Source organism: Mixophyes fleayi, chromosome 9, assembly GCF_038048845.1.
Source record: "Mixophyes fleayi isolate aMixFle1 chromosome 9, aMixFle1.hap1, whole genome shotgun sequence".
In the NCBI taxonomy this organism is placed as follows: Eukaryota; Metazoa; Chordata; class Amphibia; order Anura; family Limnodynastidae; genus Mixophyes; species Mixophyes fleayi.
Genome location: NC_134410.1, coordinates 120,620,732 through 120,637,522, shown reverse-complemented (window position 1 = coordinate 120,637,522; position 16,791 = coordinate 120,620,732). Strand labels below are relative to the sequence as shown.

Below are 16,791 nucleotides of genomic sequence, written 5' to 3'. Positions count from 1 at the left end.
AATATCTCCAATATGACATACAGAACAATGTCTGGAGAGACTATGGGCTTGACTGATATTCGGACGTAAGTCGCTTGCGTGCCGTATGGTGCGTGAAGTAGATCTGCGCACGCTCAGAAACGGATCTGATGCCAATGAACGCAATTGCATACAATTCATGTCGGAACGTAAATGACACTTACAACTGCCAATGACTTTAAGGGCGGAATGGCGGTGGGAAGGGGAGGACAGACGTAGGCAATGTACAGTGCCGAGTGTGCCGATGCAGCTGTGGCCGACTACAAGTCCTGGGTTTCTCTTAAGTGCACTTGTTTCCAGACGTAACATTTGCCCCAGCTACAGGGCAGGTGTCAGTCCCGACTGATAGTGATGACTGACACGCATAGACTGTGTTTGGAAAAGTACACGTATGCGTGCCACGAAATAGCACAGACCGTGTGAATGCAAGTGAGATAGACTATAAAAATGCATTGTATGTACAGGTCGCAATAAGAACATTCTGATTTATTTATTTCATTAAGAACTTGTTTGCTTGTTTTTTTAAAACAAGCAGATTTTTATTAATGATCATACTGTTTAGAGTTGTTCATTTATTTTAAAATATAATTTTTTTTGCATGCATTTTGATGTGACCTTATATTGCACATATGCTTGTGCGTATACCGCACTCTGTTCTGTCTGTTAAGTAACATTTAGGCAGAGTGTACTTACAGCCACATTCAAATCGAGACGCATCTTGAGATCTGCTTGGATACGATTACAGTTGGAACTACGCTCATGTTCTGTGCTCTTATTTAAGCCGCAACTTGTGTGCAAGTTACATTCTGATTTGCATCAGGCCCTTTGTGTCTCGAGTTTCTTCATAGCGTGAAAAATGCGCGTCGTACAAGTTACGTATTGCAGTCTCCCTCTACTCTTTATGAGACAAATTACAAATGTCGTTTGGAAGTTAAGATAGCTTGCAGTCATAAATTGTTCACTTGTCACAAAAGATTGAAATTCTTAACTTCTATGCTGTATAAATCTACACGGAGCGCATCTGCTTTTTTTCCATCTTTAAACAGTCGAGAGGTTTATCCGGTATCCATGACAAGTTTCCTGCTGCATTTCCACTGTTCAAGTATTTTTTTTGCAGTTACAAAAAGAACTGGAAGCTAGTTTATCTCTACCACAGGTAAGAACACAATCATCGCTGGTGCTCCATGAGACCTTGGATACGATATGCACCTTTATGCCCCTTCTATTCCCGCCGACGCGTTTCAGTTGCAAATCTTTCTCAAGGCATCTTGTCATGTTCATCAGGCGGTGATTGTGCTGGATTCCTGGAATTTTAAATCTGTTATTTGAGTCAGTATTTCTGATAATAAAAAATTGTTTTATTTATAAAAAAAAAAAAACAATTGTCCTGTAATGCCTTCTTCTTGGACATTTTTTTTAATATAAATAAAACAATTAAAACAATGTTTTAAGGGATGCTTTACCTTAAAATATACATGGAGAAGAATAAGTGATTCACAAATAATTTAAACACAGTGGTGTTTGTCATTATTATCAATTAATCGTATGTATACGCAGGGTGTAAACGGAGATTTGTGGCAATCCATCTGAAATACACACACTTGATAATAATTTTTTTCCCTTTAGAGAACTAATCTCTATGGAATTGAGATTGGTTGCACTATATATTTTTTTCATACTTATTTAATAATACAGAGAATAGCAACAAGATAGAGAATTAACATCTGAATCACGCTTCAACAAGTCTTTCTACGTCTGAACTGTGAGAAAAAACAGACAATATATAGAACACAGTATTTATTATTGGCTTAATCCATATATTGAATATTGTCAGGTTTTTATCTTTTTTTTTGTATTATTATTTAGAGAAACCTCCTGGCTTTATATCACCAGTGCCAAATTCTTCTCTAAATTGTATTGGTGTACACTCCATATAACTCCACTTAAAACAGTTACACCAAACTTCCGTTCTTCTACACATTTACCCAGGGAATGAAAGGTATCTCAATGGGTCCTTATATTTTTTTTCTAAACTTGAACTTTCAACTTCTAGCCATTCGAAAGTGGGACTTTTCTGCCTAAATGGGGAGAATTGGAATGTATGCTTCAATGTGGCTCAGTGGATGAGGCCTGCACCCGCTATAATCTGTCACCCCCAGGATCCCAAAGAAGGCCAGGGTACTCTGTACCAGCCTCACCCTCCTCTCGGTGCCCCTGCTATTACACAAAACACCCCCTACCATAGGCAAACCGAGGGGGGGGGGGGTTCCTAGTGCCTGGAAACTCCCCTCCAAGCCTGGGGCACTATATAATTGAGGTGGCTGGACCCTGCTCTCGCTTCACAAAGCTCTGCTTGAAAAGGGAGAGCTGTGTGCACCTAACAGTAGTGCACGCAGCATTGCCCATGTATATTATGGGGATAGGAAGAGTTGGAGAACAGCCAAGAACTGTCTAAAATTATAGCGATGCCTCCATGCATGCTGGCCACGCCCACTGGCGGCACGGTGTGGAAACCCCCCTCTACAAATCCTGCGTTTGCCCCTGCCCTACATAAAAATTATATCCCCTGTATGTGGAATAGAAGCAGCCTTAAAGACAGGATGACGTGATGGACAGCACAGGCATAGAGAAGTGACTTCTAATAAAGATGTAACGTATACTGTATATTACCCCTATTAATGGCAGAATCAGCCCTTACACTTGTAAATTCTTTTAAATACAGTCCTAGGCATATTTGAACATATTTTATCATAATCAGGGTCTTTTTGCAAGATGCTCCAATTGAGAATACTTTTTTCCTTTTTCACTCTTTGGTATATAAACTAGTAGATAATATAAAATTATTTCTTTAACAAGCACATCCAAAATCCTGATAGTATAATTACTTAAAGAGAACTCACATGTGCTGCTTTACTATTCTCTTAAAACATCTCCTACATTCTATTTTTTGTGCACATTGAAGACTAAGACCCTGCGCATACACTATATTAGGGGATCGGTAGACAATTATATAATATCTCCTTGCAACTTTTAATTTAATTGTAGGACATGGATGTGACAAATATTTCTAGTGGTGTCAGCAATTTTTAGAAATATATTGAGACCAATACAGGCTGCCTGGCTACATACAGTGGTCATCATTATCATTATTACAGCCCCATTATTACATCATCATTACATACCAGGGGGTAAATGTATCAAATATCAATAACTGGATTCTTAAACTCCGGCGAGATTGGCGTCTTCAGCGCTTAAATTTAAAACGGTGCTGCCTTGTAAAGGGAAGTTTCGTCGGAGTTGAAGAATCCGGTCATTGATACATTTACCCCCTGATAGTTGTTATATACCCAGACTGCCTGCCTGTGATTTCAGTCTCAGGTTTGGCGAGTTTGGGGAGACTAGCAATATAGAGAGCATGAGGAAGAATGACAATTATAATTCTTAACGTGTTGATGATTCTCATTGCCAACACAGGGAAAGGTAAGGAACAATTAACCTGTAAGAATTTATTTTAGTAAATAGTGCTCAACCTAATTATTTTGCATTAGGTGTCTATTTGTCAATGGCAAAGAGCCCTATTACCTAAGAAAGCAGCTCTATCTATCAAAGGGGTTACCCATCAGCATTAAGTGATGCCCGCCATAAACTCTCCTGTGCTTACGCATGGGGCAGCCTAGTTATCACGGTGGGACTTGTGCCCCCATGATGTCTATTCCAGTAATGCCATTTCAGAATGACGTTACTAGAATAAGAACTTTAAAAAAGACAAAGTACTATTTTCATTGTTTATCTAATTATTAAAATAGAGTGAAAATATTTTTCTTCATGTTTTCAAATATTAGATTTAAGTTGAAAAAAATCTTCATGTGTAAGACGTATTTTATGTATGTTATACTATCATGGTTTGTGCTCAATAGTGTTTAAATTCAAAATATTTTTATTTTCAGATTCCATCGTGCTGCGTGACAAAGGTAAGTCTATAATTGTCAAAGAGTTTATTTATTTTTTAGTTTTCATAGTTTTACAATGAAGGCGGTAAGAGAAGTGGTACCACCGTATACACCACCACTTCATCCACCATATATATAGAACCAAAACAGTTTCCGATCAAGTCATACAACTTTGTTCCAGGACAATTGCAGTTTAGTTGATTACATTTATCCCACATGTCTGATTGTATTTGGAATGTAGTGCAATTAGTGACTCTTTACAGAGGTATATAGCTCACATTGTATATCCAAGCGCTATCAAATGCCTGCAGCATACAATATATTACCTGGGACATAGTAGGACTAGTAATACCATTTCAGGATGGAGTTATCAAAACAAAAACATCAAAAATGAAGCACTATTGACATTTAAATTATGCTTTGATTAATTATTAAAATAGAGAAATCTAATGTTATTCTTGTAAGCTAAAAATATCTTATATATAAGATTAAAAGAATGTTGATTCTGTGTGTGTCTGAACTGTAATACTTTGTTTTAACAATTTTCTTTTTAAATAATGTAACTGAGAGGCCCCTTCTGGGTTACAGTTGTATTGTACATGGGTGTGTTTTATGTATGTTGTGCTATCTTGTTTCCTAGTAGTGGTTGTTATGAATGATGAGGATTTGGGGGGAGAGGTCTAGTTCACTACCTCCATGCTGTACAACACATGTGCTTGATAGTGTTTACATTCCATGTATTTTTATTTGCAGACCATATAACGCCTGATGTATATTACAATCAACTGATGCAGGAGATTGGTAAGTCTATATTTGTCAAAGCAAAGATTCCCGATTTGTCTTACTCTCTCTCAGGCCCAGAATCAGCGCTTCCTTTACACGCACTAAGGTAGTCACCAATAGCGCTATAGTTTAAGGGGGGGGGCTTTAAACAATTACTGAGCGACATAAGGGGCCGGGGGGCCTTGGGAGGTTTTGTAAGAACCCTAAAAGATATTAAACGATGCCGGTGATGGAATGTTATGCCCGGTCTCTTATGTTGCCCACACACATGGTTCAGTTTTGGAATTGGACCAGAGTCATTCATCACTCCGCTTCCAGTGCCATTGAGACATTTTAGTGCGGTCAAAGATTACCCCACACACTTTCCACCCATGCCTGATAATTGTATTATTCATTATAATAAGATGTTTATCGGGAGGCTCAGCTGTTGTGAGGCCACCAATACTGCAATATCCGGCAATTGCCCTATATCTGTTGCAATATCGCAGCGTGTGCAATCACCTTTATCTTCACACACATCCTAATATTACACTTATGAGTTGTCTCCATAAGGTTACATTCTCTCCGGCATTTTCTCCATACAAATCTTACAGTTTATTTGCTGCTTCTCTCATCCGGAATTCTCTTTCTTTTCTGAACAGCTCTGCAGCAATTCAGGACCAGAGCAGTGGTTCTCCTGGCAGTCATATTACTGGCAGTTGGATTTGGCCTCAAGAAGTAAGTTACTAACATGTCACCTTTTAAAAGCACTTTAAATTCAAATTTCTTTGCGGAAAGCACACTTGCCTACTCTTCCGCAATGTTCGGGAGACTCATATATTTCCCAGGAGAGGAGGCAACTCTCACGGATCATCATTAACCTGCATCCCGCTGCGCGATGGCAGGAATTATTGTCTTGTGTTTTACCTCATCTTACAATCTACAATAGTTGCTGGTTGCGTTGTGTACACTATTATCCACCGACAATTTCTTATTATTTTTTGCAATTTTCCAGGAGACGACATCACAAAGACCCAGAACCAGAAGATAGAACGAAGCTAACACCCACGCAAGGTAATAATAGCTGATTTCAATTGTTTCTCTGTGGGGGAAAACTAGGAAGCCTTATAATTCTGGAAGCTGTTCCGTTTCAAAGTTTTGTTTTTTAAAAACTCAATGAGGGTAAAATGAGCAGCAAACATGGAGAAGTAACATTTAGTAAGGATGGGGGGGGAATATTTGCATGTTGGCCTTCTCAGACTTTATAATCACTGGTCATTGTTGTAAAATGGGAATGTTATACTTATAGACGTGATCACCAAGAGTCTACTCCTGTAGTCATGTGCAGAGTCCCTTAGGTGTGTACCTGGGTGGGGGGGGGTGAGGGGTGAGGGGGGCGTTGATGTTGTTGGCCAGAAACCCCTCCTCTATGCTTAGATCACTTTATTAGCTGTGAGAATGTTGTTGCTTTCAGTACATAACTCAATCTCCTTTAAGAGAGTTAATACAATAAATAATAAAGATGCTACTGAAGTAAATATAGTTTCACATATCCCACCTCTGAGGGTCCACATGACTACTGACCATCAGTACGTGACAATCTTTGACTATCAAGGGATGAAAACCTGCAAACACAGAGTTGCTGTAGCCAATCACATTTCCCAGCGAGTCTGTCAGTAGCGCATTTCGGAACATTGAAGATCTTGAGTATTAAAAAAAACCTATAACTTGTATTAAACTATTCTCTATTCATGCTCCATCCCGCCCTCTCCGTTCTGCCTCTGACCGTCGCCTGTCTTCCCCCCTGAACACCTCCTCCCAAGCACGTATCCAAGACTTCGCCCGCTCTGCCCCCCTCCACTGGAACACTGGAACAAGCTCCCTCCCTCCATCAGAACTTCCCCTAATCTGTCCAGTTTCAAACGGGCCCTAAAAACCCACCTTTTTCTTAAAGCCTTTCTGTCTCCCACTTAACTTCCTACCTTATCTTCTGCCTCTGTCCCCCTACTCTCCCTCTCTCCCCTGCGTCTCTCTGTCTGTCCACCCCTCCCCTTAGATTGTACGCTCCTTTGAGCAGGGCCATCTCTCCTCCTGTTTCCACCACTTCTAACTCTGCTCTCCAGCTACTTAGCCCTCCTCCTCGAGGGTCCTCCACCCCACGTCCACTCTCGCTCCCTCCTCCCCCCCTGGGGGTCTCCCTGTCTTCCGCGCCCTCCTTCCTGGGCCCCGTCGTTTGCGGATCCTCCCTCCCCCTTCCCCGCCCTCTCTAGCTGTGCATTGAGCTTACTGAGTTGCTGTGTTTACTGTACTGTGCTGTCTCCCATTGTATTGTAATTTTGTTTGTCTCTGTACGGCGCTGCGGACGCCTTGTGGCGCCTTATAAATAAATATTAATAATAATATTAATAATAAACAAACTCTTCTGTGATATGTAAGAGCCCACTCCTCTTATAATCCATCCACTTCCATCCTTTACCAAGGGCCCAGCACCTTTATATGAGAAGAAGCAAAGTATTTAATGTAGCAATATATATGCCACGTAATATTTCTTGTTAGCATTTATACATAGTTATCCCAGATAATTTCAAAAAGTGTTGTTATATTAGAATATGTCATGTGCAATTTGGTCAATGTTGTTTGTTCTTTGCACCATATGCACTTATGCTCAGCCATCCAGCATTGCTAATTAATTAATTACCTAATTAATTAAATATGCTTGTTCGTAAAGGCACAAATTGCTAAAGTTCTATTGCATTTAGTACTTAAGGTTCTAAGGATAACATGACTTGTAGGTGAAGTTTTTTTTGCAATAACAACGTATTTTGCAGATTGGCTCATTGTGTCGTGTTTGAGAAATCCTCCAGATCCGGTTGATGCACACCTCAGATGTAATGTCACTTATCATGTTGTTACAGGAACGGAAAAGCCAGTTTTTGAGAAGAACTATAAATTGAGGGCTGTTCTAGGCAGCGGTGGGTTTGGCACTGTGTTCAGCGCACAAAGGCGGGCAGACAGCTTACAGGTGAGTGTTGTTGGAATTGGCTGCTCTTCTTTCATGGTCTCTCTGTACAGATAGGCTCTAATTGTCCTCTGGCTCCCCCAGGTGGCTGTAAAATACATCAGCAAGTGTCACGGGATGCGCTGGACTCATCTGGTAAGACTTTTGCATTTAACCCCCTTCACATTTATCTATGTTTCTCTGAAATTATTTTTGGAGATAAAAATGTATATTTGTACTTTGTACGGTGATGTCACTAGTTCCTGATGAATTAGTTGCACGTTGCCGTCTCTTGAAATTTCTCTTTACAGATGGTAATAGAAACTGATGGGTGACATGTTTTACTGCCATATTGTTTATACATTTCTCAGTTGTGAGAAAGGATCCAGGGGGTGAACATAAGGGGCTTATAACACCATTCTGACCCTAAATCATTGATTTTTTTTATAAACGCTATGTGAAATTTAGTAGTGGCAAAGGATGCCATATTTCTTACTGAACTCCATTACTTTTCTTACTGACAGGCAAAAACAGGTGTCATTTTCTAACGTCAGTAAAATGTTGTTATGGTTGGCAACCATGATTGATAACCTGGATTTTCCTAGATAGTAATTATCCACAAAGTAGCTGCCCCCACTCTGTGCAGGTGATGGGTGCACTATTAACGCATTGTAACATCCATCCCATGATCCTACATCCGCCCAATATCATCCACTGAGTTCCTGAATCTGTCCCTTCCATGCATGATGGGTTCTGTACCTCTCCACTCTCTTTCTCACCCTCCGCAACCACGTTCTTGTTCTATTCATCTTCTATTTCCTATTATGAACTTTTGCAATTGCAGGACGCTTTATCCCTGGTGCCGATGGAAATCTACTTCTTGCTGAAGGTTAAAGGGCACCCTGGCATCATTGAACTGCTGGAGTGGTTCGAAACAGTCCACAGCTTTCAGATAGTAATGGAGATGCCAGAGCACAGTCGAGATCTGCTTAATATCATCTCAGAGCAGGGGCCCCTAGAAGAAGGAGTGACAGGTAGCCTCTTGCTGCAGCTTGTGGAGGCCGTCCAACACTGCCACTCCAAAGGGGTCCTGCATAGGGACATTAAAGCTGAAAATGTGTTGGTCAACACCCGATTGGTAACAATAAAGCTTATCGACTTTGGCTGTGGAGTTTTGCTCCAGGACTCCACCTATACTATCTTTGCTGGTAAGTAAATCACATTGAAGTGAACCTGTCATCTACATATAGTTTCTGTTCTTGCAAATTAACAGTGAACTAGTGATATCACCGTGCAAATTGTCACTAGATCTTAATGAATTCATAGGCCACTTTCAAGTTCATCATGGTCCAGCCCAAAATATGTCTGCAGCCACTGAGAGCTAGTGATAGGTTTCATTTAATATAAATAATGGGACAGCAATAGGTGCGCTAAGTGACAAATTGGGGTGTGGGAGAAAACCGAAGCACCCGGAGGAAATCCACACAAACACGGGGAGATCCTCATTATGCTGCACCGAGCGTAAACGCTGTAATCAATGTTGAATTTGATACAGTCCATAGTGAGACTCTGTCTACAGGCCCATTCGCTATTTTCTATACCATCAGCATTAAAGTTAATTTACCGGGCATTTAGAATGTGCTTTGAATGCATATAATTTTTGCTTGTCTGTCCTAGGCTTAAATCACATAATCAAAATAAAACAATATACAATCTACTATTTGCTTTTTGGAGCAGAAATTATATATTTTGCTGTGCAATTGATATTCTTCCATTGTAAACCAAGCACGTTCTCTTCCACAGGAACACAAGTATACAGCCCGCCCCCCACCCCCTCCCCAGCATGGCTGGAGTTCCAGAAGTACAAGGCAGTACCAGCGGCTGTATGGGTGTCCTACTATATGACATGGTGTGCGGGGACATTCCCTTTGAAAGAGATGAGGAAACTCTACAACCTCATCTCAGCTTCTGGACCAGTGTATCTCCAGGTGAGAGACCCCCATTGGTTATATGTGAAACTATCTCCCCAAAGGCAATTTAAGTGTTCTATATCAAGTGTAGTCCTCTGTATTCCTATTCAGATTCAGCGGTCTCGCTTAATGCCCCACATAGCCAGGTTTATCTTGATATTGACGTCAGGTGTGCACAAGGATGTGGAAGGTGTCACAGGGCCATCTTAACAACATTATGGTCCCCCGGGCAAAGCAGTGCATCGGGGCCCCTACATATATATATATATATATATATATATATATATATAGATATAGATGTATAGAGATACAGATATAGATATAGATATATAGAGATAGAGATAGATAGATGTACTTGCTCAGTGACCCTTGAAGGTTTCTTTTGCAGGTTTTTTCTTTTGCAGGATTATTTATTCTAATTAAGAGCCCTGCCTATGGGGCCCCCTTGCCCGTGGGGCCCCCGGGCACCTGCCCATCGTGCCCAATGGAAAAGATGGCCCTGAGGTGTCATGAAGGAGGACAGAAATGTATCTATTTCAAATTTATAGAACAATAAAAACAAAATGTTATTTGCATTTGTTAGCTAGGCCTCTTTTGAGTGGCGAAACGCGTCTCTCCATAATACCCGCAGATAGCAGAGTATTCCACACAGACTGATTTAAAAGCTTATAAGCTGTGATAGGTCAGCGTGATTTGCTGTCGGCCTGCAAGAAAATTTAAAAAGGCCAGTGACTAAAACCAGGCTGTCCCATTATAGCGGCCATCCCTTATCAGTGTTTCTCGCTAATGTCACATCTTTATCAGTGTGTATTGAGGTTTGCTACACAAGAGATCTACATCTGAAATAATCAATGCATCTCACTCTCTCTTGCCAGAATGTGAGAACTTGATCCACTGGTGTTTATTCACTCGCCCCTCAGAACATCTCATTCTGGAAGAGATTCTACAACACCCTTGGCTTAAGGAAGAGTGTGCATAAGGCCATAAATACAATTTAATGCACACCTAAAGATCACAAAACTCATTGAAGAGACTGCCTGACAAATGCAAGTCAGACCACTAGAGGGCTCCATCCACTATCCCAGGAAGGCTCCTAGAGGTCTCACATTTGATATTTCAATTGTTATTTAACAGACTGTTAAATAAACTCAAAATCTTGATAACGGATTCTAAGATAGTTCAATGGATAAGATCTTGGTTTCAGTATAGAGTACAGAAAAATGTAGTAAATGGAGGCACTCACAGGAGGGAAAGGTTACCAGTGGAGTACCCCATGGATCTGTATTTGGACCAGTGCTTTTTAATATCTTTATTGGTGACATTACAAATGGTATTAAAGGGAAAGTATGCCTCTTGTAGATGACATAAAGATATGCAACAGGGTACACACACTAGGAGGGGTAAAACAAATGATTGATAATCTAGGTAGACTAGAAGAATGGTCAGAGAGTGGCAACTACAGTTTAATGCCAAAAAATGCACTTGGGTCTCAAAAACCCAAAGGCTAAAATTAAGTCTATTTTCTAATGACCACCTTACAATGACCACCTCCCTTTTTTAAAACCCACACATATTGGGCATACTCAACAAGGAGCGGATCTGAAGATAGGTCTGTTGATGAACTTGGATCTAGGTCCGCTCTGCTCTAACAGACCGTACACGGCAGGATACATCCAATACATATGTGGAATATAAACTCCCAAGAGAATGCACAGGGGGAAAAAAACCTATTCAATTAATATCACCTGTCCATAATATTTAAAAAATAAATGTAACTAGGATAAAAGGGTAGCCCAGGTAACAAGCAGTAACTGTACCTTTTAGAACAATGCCCCCACCTGATCTTGGTAGACTTTGTGATTAGTTTTTCAGAGTTTGAGCACTTTATTGTCTCTGATACGTTATTTACCAATAAATTAGATTAGCCACTATAACAAATTAACCCCGGATAATCTATTTAATTAGTAGGTATTATGACAATAACACTTTAGCATAAAATATATACAGGCATATAAACATAACAGTATGTTATCAGGCAATCACTTTAGTCAACAGATATCAAAACACTCATTACTGTACCTGATAGTATCATCATCATCATTTATTTATATAGCGGCACTAATTCCACAGCGCTGTACAAAGAACTCACTCACATCAGTCCCTGCCCCATTGGATCTTACAGTCTAAACTCCCTAATATACACATACAGAGAGATTTTAATTAACCTACTAGTATGTTTTTGGAGTGTGAGAGGAAACTGGAGCACCAGGCAAACACGGGGAGAACATACAAACTCCACACAGATAAGACCATGGTCAGGAATTGAACTCATGACCCCAGTGCTGTGAGACAGAATTGCTAACCATTAAGCCACTGTGCTAACCACTGAGCCACTGTGCTGCCCTAATCATAACATTGAGAAGATTAGTAACCACTTAGGGCAAAAATATAACCATTTTATTTTCCCAACAGGATTCTGTGGCAACCCTTGCAACAATTAAATATTGTCAAACTGATACTCAAATTAACCTGAGAATCATAACATTAAAATCTTGCAGTACAATTGTATCTTCAGTGGAACACTTTATGGCTTACAATGTTTACCATCAGTAACAGCAGGATTATATTTTACTTAATTTCTCTTATTACATTAGCAAACATATAATAACAGTTATTCATCAAACGTTGTTATTCAGAGGTCTCTCTCTCGTAACGGCGAATGAATCCTATCATTTTAAAGGATCTTATTATCTGTTATGGTGATGCACTTGTAGGCAGAAGACTTGCTGTCTAGTTTTCATGAGGAGCGCTGTTGGTACTAAAAAATTCCTTTCTTTATGGCTGTGCTCGTTCTGTATTAATAAAAACATGGATAGCATAATACACCTTAGTATATGTCAATTGCACAATTTGAACCGTTTTGTTGGATTTAAAGTAGTCTTCGTTATTAATGTTTCCCAGTCCCTTAGAAATTAACTGATAGGTAGAATTTATGGCCAGACTTGTAAATACTCCTTCTAGATGAATACTAGAAAAATACTCTCTTGCACCCCACTCTTTACATGAATTAATTCCAACTTGTGTCAGGTGAGTCCCATCTCCTTCCACTCCCATGGCTGCTAGTGCTTGGGAAAGACTTGCCTTTAATAGCTGTGTGCAGGTAAGCCTTAAGCCCAGATAAAATAGCATTCGCTCATGTTAGGACTGACCAGAATGGGAAGCCTTTGGCGTGAGTTGTTCAGCTTAACATATATTGCAATATGTGGAACTATCATTTCCTGTTTTTAATATAGAAAAGTAGTTATTACATCATTAATTATGTGTTTGGAGAGTGCAGAGTATCCCTGTTTTTTTTTATTGATGAATACTTGTCTATTTATTCGTATATAAGTGTGATGATGAGGTCAGTATCCTTATCACAAATTCTTCACTAACTCATTTATTGATAAACTCAGACGAGGTGAGAGCCGCAGATATAATTTCACTGATCTGTGTCCAATACGATTTTCAGCACTTTATACACTTTTTGACGCGGATGTAGTCGCAGTGTTTCACTTCCTTTTGCTGTTACGTTGTTACAAGCAGTATTGGGGTTTACAGAGCGGTAGATACTACACTCTTTCCTTAGTGTATACTCTCCCCCAGGTATTGTTCATATCAGTCAACTTCCCCATCTTGTAAGCAGCTCTCTACCTCTGACCATATATCACTCTTATCTTATATCTCTTTCCTTTGCTTCTGATCCCTGGACATCAACTCCCCATCTGGTCAGAAGGATTAACCGTTACTTCCCTCAACTCCCACTCTCAACTGTCTTGTCCTCCAGTTTAACTGTCATCTCACTCCTTCCCAGTGGTTTCATTGCCATTACAATTAAGGGCAGTGACCACTATTAATTAGCTCCTATGCAAATAATGTTTAGTGAAGTCCTTATTTTTACAATGAAGTACCAGGGGTTATATAGATAAGTGAGGTTTTTTTAATATATTTTTCCCCCATAAAATACATGTATTAGGATGTTATGAATGTCTTCTGTCTATAAAATACATTTATTAGGATGTTATGAATGTCTTCTGTCTATAAAATACATTTATTAGGATGTTATGAATGTCTTCTGTCCATAAAATACATTTATTAGGATGTTATGAATGTCTTCTGACCATAAAATAATTTTTTACGGTTGCTCCAAATTGCAAACACATGTTCTAGCTGCATACTCAGCCGTAATGGCTAGTAATCGGCACTTACATCTGACCTGTAGCTGGAGCAAGTGATACAACAGAAAATCACGTACATTTGAGATGCATAAAGCTTGAATTGGACTCTGCTGCACACGCTCGAGCTTGGCACGCCCTTACTGTATATTGACTACGTGCATACGCCCAGTCCTCTCCTCGCTCTGACCCTGAAACCGTAGTCTGTAAGGGTCCTTTGTGCTCAAAGATGAATTGGACGTTGCTGCGTTTTTAGGCATACGCCCTGGATCTGCGCATGAGCAGACCGATTTTTACACAAAATATGACACGTATCTGCATTTCCGCACCCTAATGATTCAGGCCCAGAGTGTGCATTACAACAGGGTGAATTCCAACATGTACCATTCTTTGCACACAAATCTTAGTTATTCTGAATTTCTTAAAAATGGAGAGGCCGGTGCAGGAGATGCTGTCTGTGCATTCTGGGCATTTTCGGCATTCAGCAGAGGCGTGAACATCATTGCAACAGCTTTAAAAAAATGACCTGCCATGCCACCAACTGAAACAAGAGGTAACACTTTATTTGCTTCAGCATTTTTCTCTAACCATTTCAGTGGGGTAGGACTACCTTGGGAAATCTTGTTTTCTAGAATGGCTATCATATCAGCCAGTGCTCTGCCTGTATGTTTTAAAGGTGCCCTTTACTTTATTAATCTGCCAACTAGCCTGCCACCACTGTGCCACTATGTTTAATAGTATTTTAGGTAAGTTATACCGCTTTCATACTGCCGCCCCGGCAATATCCCGGGTTTTTCAAGCCGGATTTTTGCCGGGGCTCGGAGCGTCCCAGCTCAGAAACACCATTCATACTGCACCTCGGACCCGGGAATTTCCCGGGTTGACCCCATTCATACTGCACAAGTCTGTGCCCTGGCAATTTGTGGGAGTCATCACCAGAGCAGTTTTCATTGGCTGAAAAATTAAGACTTGATGCTGCTCCAGTGTTTAAATCCTGGCAGAAAAACCTGAACTTTGCTTCCTTTCACACAACTAGTATTTCCCAGACTTTGTACCTCTGTAATGTGGGATATTAGCTACATCAGACACCCAAATAAATACACAGCACTGCACTTTAATCAGGACAAGTAACCTTTAAAGGGAAATATACTCTATCTATTAGCATGATTTATATATATAAAAAAGTACAATAGTGATTGTATGCCTTCTCTATATATCTCCAATCATGTATACCCAATGGTATATTTATGGATGTAATAGCCATTAATACAATTTCTGTAAACTGCCCTTCTTTTCATATACATTCTTTGTATTCTCCTGCTTTAAATCCTCCAGAGACAGGCAGACAGCCAATCATCTTGTTTTCTGTGCAACCCGGGTTGAAAAACTCGGGTTGCACCATTCATAGTGCAGGCAACCTGGGACCGACCCGGGAATTACCCCTCGATAAATCCCGGGTTGAAGACGTTTGAGCTCGCCCCGGGAAAAACCCGGGACTTTGGTGCAGTATGAATGGGGTATAAAGGGAGTAGAGTGAGGAAGGTTACTTTTTTCTTTTTACTGGCTTATCCCCAATTTGCCACTCACCTTGCTTGCCAGAACACTTAGGAATGGGAGTATAGAGTTTACTTCTCTTGTAATCTTGAATAGTTTTCTTATTATATATATATATATATATATATATATATATATATATATATATATATATATATAAATATATATAGTATAATGTGCTTGGCACTCATACATAGTATGTATACATCACCCTGTTGCCTTCCCTAAGGAAAGTATTATCTGAAACGCTGGAATGGATTAAATACACCCTTTCGATACAAACTTCAATTTGTCATAAATCCTTGAGTGTCGCCTCACCTGGAATCTATATATATATATATATATATATATATATATATATATATATACGTAACTATCTTTGCTCCTTTCCTTTCTCATACTTTCAGACACAACGTTACATCGGCATTGCTACCAGGAATTTCACGGATCCTGATTGGCAGGATCCCCACACATTAATTGAAACATTAATATACTAAGCAATGTCATTGTTAACATTAGCTTTGGCTACACGTCTGTGACAGACCACAGCCACGCAAAAAGAATCTACTCAGCCTAAGAGAAAATTTATAAGCCCGGCGGATAAATAGACGCGTTATACTTAAAATATACGCTCTGTGCCTCTCAATAGCTCTCAGCTTATTAACAACTTACAGAAGCCGCATAAAATTCTGAGTCCATAATATAATGATACATTTATCTTCTAAGTCACTGATGTTATTGTCTTGTGCTTTACAACATCTTACAATCTACAATAGTTGCTGGTTGCGTTGTGTACACTATTATCCACCGACAATTTCTTACTATTTTTGCAATTTTCCATGAGACAACGTCACAAAGTCTTCTGTAAAGAGCCCGAACCAGAAGAAAGAAGGAAGCTAACACCCACACAAGGTAATAATAGCTGATCTCAATTGTTTCTCTGTGGGGGAAAGCTGTGTCATGTGTAATTTGGTCAATGTTGTTTGTTCTTTGCACCATATGCACTTATGCTCAGCCATCCAGCATTGCTAATTAATTAATTAACTAATTAAATATGCTTGTTCGTAAAGGAACAAGTTAATGAAGTTCTATTGCATTTAGTACTTAAGGTTCTAAGGATAACATGACTTGTAGGTGAAGTTTTTTTTGTAATAACAACGTATTTTGCAGATTGGCTCATTGTGTGGTGTTTGAGAAATCCTCCAGATCCGGGTTATGCGCACCTCAGGTGTAATGTCCCTTATCATGTTGTTACAGAAACAGAAAAGCCAGTTTTTTAGAAGATCTATAAATTGAGGGCTGTTCTAGGCAGCGGTGGGTTTGGC

The 16,791-nt window shown here is 39.8% G+C and overlaps 1 pseudogene; it reads left to right on the top strand.

Annotated features, from left to right (window-relative positions):
• Positions 1-3,443: 3,443 nt before the first annotated feature.
• On the top strand, positions 3,444-10,677 carry LOC142101877 (serine/threonine-protein kinase pim-1-like; annotated as a pseudogene).
• The last annotated feature ends 6,114 nt before the right edge of the window (positions 10,678-16,791 follow it).